We start from the raw sequence: 11,147 nt of genomic DNA on the forward strand, positions 1-11,147 counted from the left end.
GGATGTGAGAGGGTGCCGCCGGCGATGAGTCCACCGGTTTGGCCAAGACCAGAGGAAGATCATCGAGCACACATCGGTTTGGCCAGAACCGTGTGGCCATGTAGGGTTGTCACTATAGTGACACTGTGTCGATGTAGTCATGCCATCGTGGATGACGCGGTCGATGCCGTCGTCGTGGCGCGGTCATTGCCGTCGTCGAGGTCGCATCTTGCAGAAAAATCTGTCAGAGGACGCTAGTTGTCCATCTTGTGGACGAGGCAGCGAGCGGTGTGTCAATGATGATGTTGGTGAAGACCACGTTGATGAAGACCTTAGCGATGAAGTGTCGGCGTTGACACTGCAGCGGCGTGTCGATGATGATTTTTTGCTTGGAGGCGTCCCTCATGGCAACGGGGTGTCAATGTCATGTCGTGTCAAAGAAGTATGTTGGCTCGTAGCCTGGCGTAGTCGTACTACTCGATGTCGTTCGGCACGGGAGGTGTCGGTGTAGTTGCAGATCGGTAGCTTGATGCAGGTTCGATGCGTCGGTTCGATAGACGTCCGCCATGTGCATGGTGTGGAATCTGGCTCGGTGCTCTGATACCATGTAGAATGATAGGATGGATGAATATTGTCGTTGTATTGATCTGACCCAGGTGTGGAATATATATAGTGTACGATATGAGAGAGAGACTTGGAGTAGGGGACAAGTCGTACATGGTTTAAACCAATCCTATCTCTGACTCCTAATCTTTAACTTAAACGTAAGCGGATTTGCTATTTCACATCTAGATGTGAAATAGCTATCTCACATATAAATTCCTCATTGTTAGATTTGTTTTCAAAATTCGTGCACATATCATCTGATGATTTGTTCGCTTTGATTGTACGATCTGGCGATTTATAGCGTGCGCTCACGCAGCCCGCACAGGATGTGCATGCGGCGTGCCAGCATGGGCTAGCCCATGTGTGTGCTAGCGTGAGATGCCTTTCATTTCTGTATTTTTTTAATTTTTTGTCTATTGTTGTATTGTCTCGATGCATTGCAGTTGTTGCAGTTTGTGAGGTATTTTTTTGTCTTCTTTTCATTTCTTTTCTCCCCCTTGCGACACTATAATATGTGTATATATCAGATGATGTGTGCAGGCACCTCCTTTGTGTGTGTATATACCGTATGATTGGTCATGCATTTTTTTTCATTGTTTTGATTTGTATCCATCTATGCAACGTGTCCATGGAATAGTAAATCATGTATCAAAATTGCTACTCTTATAGATGAGTGTGATGGCTCATCTAAGTTTCAGTTCATTTGATTTGTCCCTATAAATTGTATGCAATTCTTTGATCGGGGTTGTTTTGTCCCGCACGTCAAGTGTCACTCGTCTGTTGTTCATTTTACACCCCATCATACCGTGCGTCTTTCTTTTTTGGGCTGTTTTTCATCGTCTTTTTTTCGCTATGTTGTAGTTGAAGAGAAGAGTTGTCTGTATAAGTTGAAGAGATGAGTTGACCGCTGGCTCGTTGGTTCTGTCTCTTGGCTCTCTCTATCCCATTGCTCTTTGTCTTGGGAGTAGAGGCGACCCGGCCAAGTTTCTAAACAGTACAATGATGGGCAACGACCCATTTCTGGTTTTTATTTTTTGTTTGCAAGTCTAACCCTAACATGTAAGAACCTTCTGTCTTTTTATTATTCTTGTTCTAGTTGCAAGTCGATCACCGACATGCATCTGGGCCCAAACCATTTTGGTCTTTCTTGCAAGTGTACTCCTAACTGGGTTCACCGTTTTATTTATTTTTATTCTAGTTGCAAGTCGACCACCGACATGCAAACTGCAGCTTGTCTCTTTTATTTTTACTAGCACAAATGCCCGTGCGTTGCAATGGGAGAGAATTTTATTTAGCATGCACTCAATTTTTCTAAGAAATATATATGCAAGCACAACCCCCATGTTTCGCTATGAAGAAAACTCAAAACATCCGACTGCATGGCACGGCAACATCAGAACGTTGCCACCCAGGGAGGCGTTGCAACAGGATATTAATATCCTTGAACCCACGCATCTAAACAGATAAATATCAAGCCAAATAACTGTTACAATGAACCGCTAAATTCTGGCATGCAAACGGAAGACAATGACAATCTCCATTTATCAAAGAACAAAAAATTGTATGAAACTAAAACAATAAATTTGGTCTCATACTATGAATAATTCATAATACAACAACAACTTATCAGGTCAAGGGTACAAATTATTTCTAGTGAAGTGCAGAACCCATGGGTGATTGACCTTACAAATACGATAATTCTGGTAACAAAATTGCTTGTCTTTTCCATATGCGCCAAAATGATCCTTGATAGAACACATGGATATAGTTCAAAAATGAACCGAGGATCAGCTTGTGGATTGACCCGTTTCAAATTTAGTATGAACATGAGTAAAATAATTATAATAATTTATGACTGGACTGGAAATGTGATCTCCTCTATGGATCACACCTGCAAAATAATGTAAATTTTTAGATAAGACTAATATGTAAATTTTTAGATAAGACTAATACCAAGCTGTGCATGTCTAGTTGTCCTGCTGAGCTCCATCTCAGCTGCAATCTCTGGACCAACTCACTTCTTAGCGATCAACAATGAGTGCAGGCAAGTCACTATGACAACACATGAATGTCTCACAATAGATGCATCCAATAATTCAAACCGGCAGTTAAGCATCACTATGTACATTGCCGATGAAGACCCTAATACAGTGTTGCTGATTTAGAAAATAAATATGCAAAGCCAATGCTACTATTTTCAGGTATATACACAGTACCAAATAGAGGTAGATTCATCAGTGAATATGTGAGTCCTTGATTGCACTGTGATCAAAAGGCTGCTCATTGCCCATGTTTGTCTCCCAATTAGCTACAAACAGACAATAAGGTCAACTAACAATGCACATTTTCATTGAGTTAAAAGCATAGCCTGCAAAATGAATCAGATGCCAAGATTTCACTATTCTTTAGTGCACTGAAGATCAATGGAAAACGCAAATCAGCAAAGGCCTGCAATCATGGTATTTCATTCAAGTCTGTAGCATTGTGATCAGGTCTGCAGTTATGGTATTCCATTCAGGTTTGTGGCATTGAGATCATTGTCGTGTCTTGGTAACCATCATGATGTACATCCCCGGAGATGTCAGCCGACAATACCAGCGTCCATTGGAAATCTGCAACTATGTATCAGCACCTTGTGCACGTGCATGCCTGTAAGACAACTAACTCATGGTCTTCTTACCTGCTGTTCCTGATCGTTCTTCCTTGGACTTCAGTTTGGAATATTGACGGCCTAACAAATCAAAAGCATTTCAATCCATCTCATCAATCAGCTTATGTGCTAGCTCAGAGCGCCCAACCTTTTCAGGTCACTGATCAGTGGACGGTGGATATATAAATCAAAGGCTGGTGTAACTTACACGCACTAGGACTCGGGCATCGCCTTGAGGTCATGGTGGACACCGTCTGGTCCAGTCCGATCCCTGACCAAGCCGTTGTTTGGATCGGCAGGTGCGCTATGTGAGCGAGTGATGTGAGGAAGCAGACGACGTGCGCGAGTGCCAACGTGCCTGACAAATTAACTGACAACTGAAACTTTGATGAAACTGATGAACTGAATTTTCTGAATCTGATGAAACTAAATCTGACGAAACTGAAACTGTCGAATCTGAGGGAACTTCAGGACAGCATAGGTGGCACCGTAGTGGCCTCGTGCGAAAGCTGCTACTGCCTCAGAGGGAGCTGCACAAGGGAGGGGCAGCCGAGTTGGTCGTCATCCCTTGTCGTGGATCATTGGAGCTGCGGGTCGCAGGTGGCGGAAGAGCATATCCGGGGCTGGGAGGAGTAGCCGCGGGTCGCCGCATATAGGCGTGTTAATCCTGTACGGGCAGCCAGCATACCCAATCAGGATTAAGTCACGAACCCGCAATCCTGATGAAGTCAGATCTCTCGATAATAGGCTGCCCGATGTGATGCAAATGCTAGCAGTATGTGTACTTCTTAAATTAAGTGAAGCAAGTTCATACAATAATTAGAAGGTTCAGTACACTTTTCTGTTTCAAATTGTTTTTCTTGTGATGCGGCAAAGAAATTCTCCTACAGTTGCAAAAATCATTATTCATAGTTTAATAGTAATAATGTCCAGGCAGGCACAAATTTATTGCTAAATGTCCGTGCCAACTATGACATCAGAGGTCTCCCGTTGTATCTGGAGTAGAGAATCTGAAACTTTTTGTTCTACTGAACCTATATAAATCTCACATTCTCAATCCAAGAGCTTCTAACTCTTCTCCTCGACATCAGTAACGCCCATTTGTATCTCAATTATGGTATGGAGTGAAATCTAGGGTAAAATAGAAATGATTGAATAGGCTTAGCAATGCTTTTGCAAGTTTAAAACACAACTTTTAGTGATGGGAGAAGATCAAAATTTCATGTTACCTATATGTTCAGTAAAACATGAGTACATTGCTTGCAATACGGCCTATAAGTAGGATCAAGATTTCAAGATCGGCGTTTCTGCACAAGAGAGTTTCACCAACAGTAGCAAGTTACCTGGTCGGGTATAACAACCACTGCTGCTCGCTAGAGTCCGACTGTAACGACGTATTCATATGTAAATATATATTCAATAAATATGTAAAGCCCAAATCTGTATTTTATCAATTTATTGAAGCTATAACTTTTATATTTTAACATGACATGATTAATATAGAAAACTATGTAGGTTTGCAGCATGATAATTATCAAAATGACTTTGTATATAAACTACCAATAAGATATTCCAAGTTGTTCCGAAAATAACAGAGAAATGTTACTACATACCCATACTCCTCAGGCATATTTTTCTGTTGTTATTCACACGTCATTGCATCACACACACACACACACCAGAATTGATTGCATCAAGTGTACTCCATTGCATCTGCCAACATTACACTACTAGGGAAAACGTTATACACAGAATATTAGCAGCAGCGCGGTTTAAAAACTGGTGCTACTGCTAACTAGCAGTAGCGAGCTTAAAGGAACCGCGCTACTAATAAGTTGATAGTAGTAGCGCGGTTTTATAACCCTCGCTACTACTAAGTGATTTTCACCGTGCCCCTCCGGACCAGCCATAGTAGTAGCGCGGGTTATAAACCCACGCTACAACTAAGTTGATAGTAGCAGCGCGGGTTATAAATCCCACGCTATTACTAAATGGTCTCAACCGTGCACCCAAGACATACCATAGTAGTAGCGTTGGATTAGCGTGGGGTATAAACCCAACGCTACTGTTAAGTTATCTCCTTGCCGCCCCACCTCAGCCTCTCACCCCTGCTCTGCCTTTCTCTCCCACGACGCCTCTCCTCGTCCTCCACTCCCCACGTTTCCCCCAACCAACCCCGCCACCACCGATGCCGACGACCTCCTCTCCCCCAACCCCACCACCGGCACCCCCCACCTCACGTGCGGATCCTCCTCCTCGCCGTGCCCTTGTGCCGGCCCCAAACCCTAGCTAGGGGCCCCCTTCTCCGGGTGCGGCACGGCACGGGGAGGGCTCCCTCTTGCCCGCCGCCGATGCAAACGGCCCGCCGGTGGTCCTACTACTTGCTCCTCCAACCCTCCTCCTGCTGCTGCTAGTGCGGACCGATGCCATGGAGGTGAGGTTCCCCATCATCCTCTCTTTCTCTTCACCGCAGGCAGCCCCTGACCCCCTTGGATTCGATTTGGCAGGTCGTGTGCAAGCGGGGAAGGACAGCGTGGCGTGCCTGGTGTGCGAGCTCGAGGGCGCCGGCCTGCTCGTCGAGCGCGTCTGCGGCGTCCCCGCCGAGTTCATCAAGGTTAGTGCGGCCGCCTTTTTCCCTTTTTCAGTTCGTCTTGCCATGGCATCCTAATTCCAACTAATGAGGCGGTTTCCGCGAGATTTTGTTACGAAGAGGACTTCCCCCTGCGCCCTGTGTTGTTTATCTAGACTAGATTGTTGTAGTACCTTGATTTTAGCATTCAATCCCTGTGACTAGTAAGTAGTGGATAGTAGAAGAATGTGTTCATAAATTCAGTGTAAGAATGTCTACAGAAGATACAGAGCAAGAGATGGTATCTCTTTCATCAGAGTTTCCTCGTTAGATGAAGATTTTGTTCACCTGCTTATCCTAGTTGACCTGCGTAGATGCGTGATTTGCTGACCTGCATGTGAAATCCATGTTTGTGACTGATTTTAGTTGGCCAATGTTGATATTCTGCACGTGTAAGAGGATCTGGTTCATGTGAAGGGCTTCAGATGGATGTATTCTTTTCTTCCTGCATTATTATATTTCTTGCTCATTGGTTGTTAGTGCTTAGGTTGTACTAGTAGCAGCGGCAAAAGTACAAGAAGGGCTTCAGATTTCTCATTTGTGCAAAGAATAAGTTCGGTCAATCTAATAAGTGATTACGCAACCAGGTTTACTTTACTCAAGTTCAGTTTTTGTCGTGCTACTGCACCAAGATTTCCCCTTGACAATTTTTTGTTGTATCCTTGATTAATGCTGCAGGGATTAATTCCCACATCTGTCTGAAGGTGTCCACCAACGTACTTAGGTGAAAAGATTGAGTTTTTTTTTGCGCCGGTGATGAGCTTCTATGCGATGGAGGCTTGCGCCCGTGCTGTATGTGAGCGATGGAGGCGTTGGATGTGGAGCAGCGGACCTGGAGTGTGGCCCAAGCGGCGGATCTAGAGCGACGCTGGAGTAGCAGAGCGCCGGACCAGCGGAGCGGCGTCGTCGTCCTAATGGTGCCCCCACCTTGGTAGCGCGGGCCCTGCCCCGCCACGGCGTCGTCATCCTCATGGTAATCTCCTTGTCGTCCATCCATCCATCCAACACCATAGTTGATTTGTTAATCTTGCACGTCTTTGTTAATCTTCTTGTGAAGCTTCTGTAGCTTCTGTTACTCCAACTTCTGTAGCTTAGTCATGAATGTGCAGCTTCGCCAAGGCCAACCTTTGTTAGTCATGAATCATCCTTTGAAATAGCTTGTTGATTTTCTGTAGCTTTGTTAATCTTACAGTTCCCTTGCTACTACTGCTAACCTGTAACACTGGATTTAGTGAAATCAAGCTGTACTCCTAATTCTGAAATGAAGTTATAAATTTGTCTGAAATGAAGTTGTAAATTTGTAGCTACTACTACTAGCCTGTAACAACTTCTACTCCCAATTCTATAACTAAGCTACTGCTGCTAGCCTGTAACAATGGATTTGAAAAAATTTGACTGAAATGAAGTTGTCACACTGGATTTGTCAAAATTTATCTGAAACAAAGCATATTTTCCGACCTCTATTAAGTTTCAGTAATATTCAGTGGAGTATGTACTGTAATATTTAAACATTACAGTAATTTCAGTTGTTGTTAACTGTTGTAGCATTAGGAGTAGTTTTACTGCAGCACAAGCATTATGAGTACTGTAAATGGATTAAATGGAACCTCTCTTCAGTTAACTGAAACCTTTTTCAGTCAATTTAACTGAAACCTTTTTCAGTTACTTCAAATAAAACCTTTTTCTGTTAATTTAAGTTAACAGAAACATTTTCAGTTACTTTAATTAAACATGTAGTATAGAGCTACTCGTTTGATTCATTTGAAGAGAGGAGTAATTATTTTTCCTTAATAGAAACTTCTCATCTCTTTTCTTCTCTTCTCCTCTTTTCTCTTCTTCTCTTCTTCTCTTTGCTGCTATTAAGTTAGGACTTGAAGATGATGATTGCTGTTGCTAGAAATCATGATTGTTTAGTTTAGTGTAGGACTTGCAAGCAGTAGTGCTTGCTTAGTTTAGTTTCCGTTAGAGTAAAATAGGATAGTTAGAGTAGCTTCAGTAGCTTAAAATGGAGTACTCCAGTAGGTAATGGAGATCAATGAACTTGCAGTAGATCAAAATGTTCAGTTAACTTGCATTTGCTGTAATTTTAGTAGTTTAGTTTTTGTTGTAAAACTGCTGCTGCTGTTGTCATATTCATATTGTACTTTCCAAAGTTCGATAGCACGTCGTCCTTAGCATAAGTTGTTGATCAAAGAAATGGACTTAAATTGAAGCATTCCCAGGAGTTGCCGCTGTTGTTATTGACCTGCTGCTGTTGTCATTGACCTGATGTTGCTTTTGTTGTAGGAGAAGTAGGAGCATGCTCAGGAGAAGAACGAGTAGGAGAAGAAGGCCCTAGATCGCTGCTGCTGGAGCACTGAGGACCTGGGATCTGTGACCTAGGCGTGCTGTTGGATCCGCCTCCGGATCGCTGCTACTGGAGACGCGAGGAGAAGCAGGGGACCTGGGCCCGGGAGCGCTGAGGAGAAGTAGGGTACCTAGGCGAGCAGAGGAGAAGCAGCCCGCTAGTGGCAAGGCAGGCACGAGGACGACATCGATCAAGGCTAGCTGGAACCGAGGGCCAGGGAGAGGGACGCGATGGTGTCGCAAGTCACGACGGCGGCTGCCGTCGGTCAGGTGCGGCTCATTGAGGCTGCCCGATGTGTAATAGCAGTAGAGCTTACTTAGGTAGTTGCTTACCAAGTTAATAGCAGTAGAGCTTACTTAGGTAGTTGCTTACCAAGTTGCTACGCACAACACTGTGTGATTTGAATTATACATGAGTTGCCGCTACAATGAGGAATTGTGTGATGGAATGGAATTGGTTGATTTTATTTTTTTAATTCCTAATAGGTTAGTAGTAGCGTGGGAAAAAACTGTGCGCTACTAGTATTTAGGATACTAGTAGCGCTGGTATTGTAGGCACGCTACTACTACTTTATTAGTAGTAGCGCGAGTCTGTAATATCAGTAGCGTGGGTGGCACACGCTACTACTAACAAAGTTAGTAGTAGTGCGGGTTTCTCCCACGCTACTGCTAACTATTAGCTGTAGCGCCTTATTAGTAGCGCCGGTCCCCGCGCTGCTGATACACCTAAAACCTGCGCTGCTAGTAGCCTTTTCCCTAGTAGTGTTAATTGCGATATATGTCAGTGTACATAGATATCAAGAAAACTCAATAACTTTCATAGAAATAACTTCAGCAATCTTACAGTTGGAGTTGCTGTCAAAATTATTCTCCATAGATCACGTGCTAGTTTTTTTTTCTTTTTTTGCCTAAAGCTCTCCATCTTCACTACATAATTGTTACGTAGGTTGAAGTGGACCTTGTTAGATCAATACAATAGGCTAATTCCCATAAGAGAAATGATTTTGCAGGATACTTCGACAAATAAGTTAATGAAATTTTGCAACCTGGTAAGCAAAAGAGGTAGGCGCAAGATGAGAATTCACATGCAGTTGCAGAATAAATATGATGTGTCACCAATTAAATTGCTCTCGTCAGATTTGTTAATCATAATGGCAATCTTGGGGGAAGAAGTAGAGGGCCCTGAAGCAGGTAGGACGACACGGTGGCAGAGCATGTGTTCCGCAGCTTGCGGAACTGAAATTTAAACCAGCAGCAGTTCAGGTTACATGAGAAAACTGAAAATAGTTATTTACTAAGGTTTAGTCAATATAAGGAAAAGACTGGTAGAAAGCATACTGTACCCGATTCATGGTACATGTCTCTGAGTCCTTCAACAATCTTATAGCCCTGATCCTTGTCCCTTTCTTTAGAAACACTGAAATCCTCCTCAAACTTAGAAATTCAGACTATACTGCTTAGCTGCAGTATAACACCCTGACCTGAACTCTTTATTTGGTGCCAGGTAGCACTTTGATGCCGTGTTTATATGTTCCAAAACTGTAGGTGGACTGGTGGAGTACTACTTCAGTGATGAGGATCTTCTGATGCATATCATTCCATCGATTACCTCTCTTTCGACATCTTCCTTAATTTAGTAACTCAATTTTCTAATGGGAAACTAATGGCGGAGATCCTATAGACCTCTGATGCAAATTACCTATCCACGACAGAGTCATAGAACAATCAAGCTATTCTTTTTCTTTACTAATATTGCAGGTTGTACAGATCCGGCCAGACCTCACCACCGACAGGGAGGCATTGAGGTGGGGGCCATGTTCGTCGTGATACTCATTAGCATGGCAATGAGAGGGCCTTCCGGCCCAGCGGCTTCATCAACCAGCGCGTGTGCCACTGCCATATACAAGAATCATCTACACAGAATTTCTGTTTAGTGCGTTCATGCCTTTTTAATTTGCCAGTGATTGATGCGTGGACTGCCGGAACATGCATTCTAATCAACGGGCGGTGGTGCAGACACTACAACAAACGCAATCAATTCAAAGTCAGAAGCAGAAAAGGGATAAGCAGCAGCTAGACCATTCACCAATTGTAGTAACTGCTTCATCTTACAGGCCACACAACTTCAAGAGCATAGCAAGCAAGCAAGCAGAAGCAAAAAAAACTGAAGCAACAAAGATAAAAGTCAAACAGCACTCATCAACGGCAATTGGAGCTCTGCGCAGCCCCTGCCAGCGCCATCCCAGACCACCAGCTCAAACGGCCCTACCATGTCATGGACCCTAACGCCGGAGCCGAACGCCAGGTTGCCATCGCTGGTCATGAAGTCGACCCCGTCGGGCCCGCGCCAGCGCGACCGCGGGGCCCCACGCGGGCGGGGAACTCGTAGCACTGCACGGCGTCGACGAGCGCGCCCTCGGCGTCGAGCGGCCAAACCCGGACCTCGGCGTCGGGGTCCCAGCCATACTTGTCGACGATGGCATCGACGACATCGTCGAAGAAGGTGGGATCCTGGGCGGGCACCGGCTGACGGCCCGCGAAGGCGTAGGCGTGGGAGGAGGCGTTGGAGATGGCTGCGAGCGGGGACAGCAAGGAGCAGCGCGAGGAGAAGTAGGATGATCGGGCATGCGTAGGAGGTGCGATCCCCCTGGAGGCCCGGACCAGCGCCGCCTCCATCTTAGTCCTCATGGTGTGTTGGGGACGACGGCCTGGAGTCGGGATTGGGGCAGGCGGAGACCGGGCGTTGCGTCCGTCCGTTCGGGTGAGAACGAATCGTTTTTTTACTTATTACTAACTTAAATCTGGAGCGCGGGTTAATTACCAGAAACTTGAGGGAGTGTTTTGCAAAAACGCCGCGACGGTGAACCCGGAGACTCAATCCGTGCTTTATTATTATGGAGAGATTATTGCAGTTGCAAGAAAACCATCGAGATGCAA

General features: G+C 44.7%; 2 long non-coding RNA genes across 2 annotated transcripts; one reads left to right on the top strand and one right to left on the bottom strand.

Annotated features, from left to right (window-relative positions):
* Nucleotides 1–4,595: 4,595 nt before the first annotated feature.
* LOC125522740 lies at nt 4,596–9,409 on the bottom strand. The gene is made up of 3 exons (XR_007289962.1): nt 9,257–9,409; nt 9,055–9,137; nt 4,596–4,948 (listed from the first exon to the last, which is right to left on the bottom strand). It is a non-coding gene; the product is annotated as an uncharacterized LOC125522740 (long non-coding RNA).
* Nucleotides 8,443–8,672, top strand: LOC125522741. The gene is made up of 2 exons (XR_007289963.1): nt 8,443–8,531; nt 8,572–8,672. It is a non-coding gene; the product is annotated as an uncharacterized LOC125522741 (long non-coding RNA).
* Nucleotides 9,410–11,147: the final 1,738 nt, after the last annotated feature.

This window comes from Triticum urartu, chromosome 7 (genome assembly GCF_003073215.2).
Source record: "Triticum urartu cultivar G1812 chromosome 7, Tu2.1, whole genome shotgun sequence".
Lineage (NCBI taxonomy): Eukaryota > Viridiplantae > Streptophyta > Magnoliopsida > Poales > Poaceae > Triticum > Triticum urartu.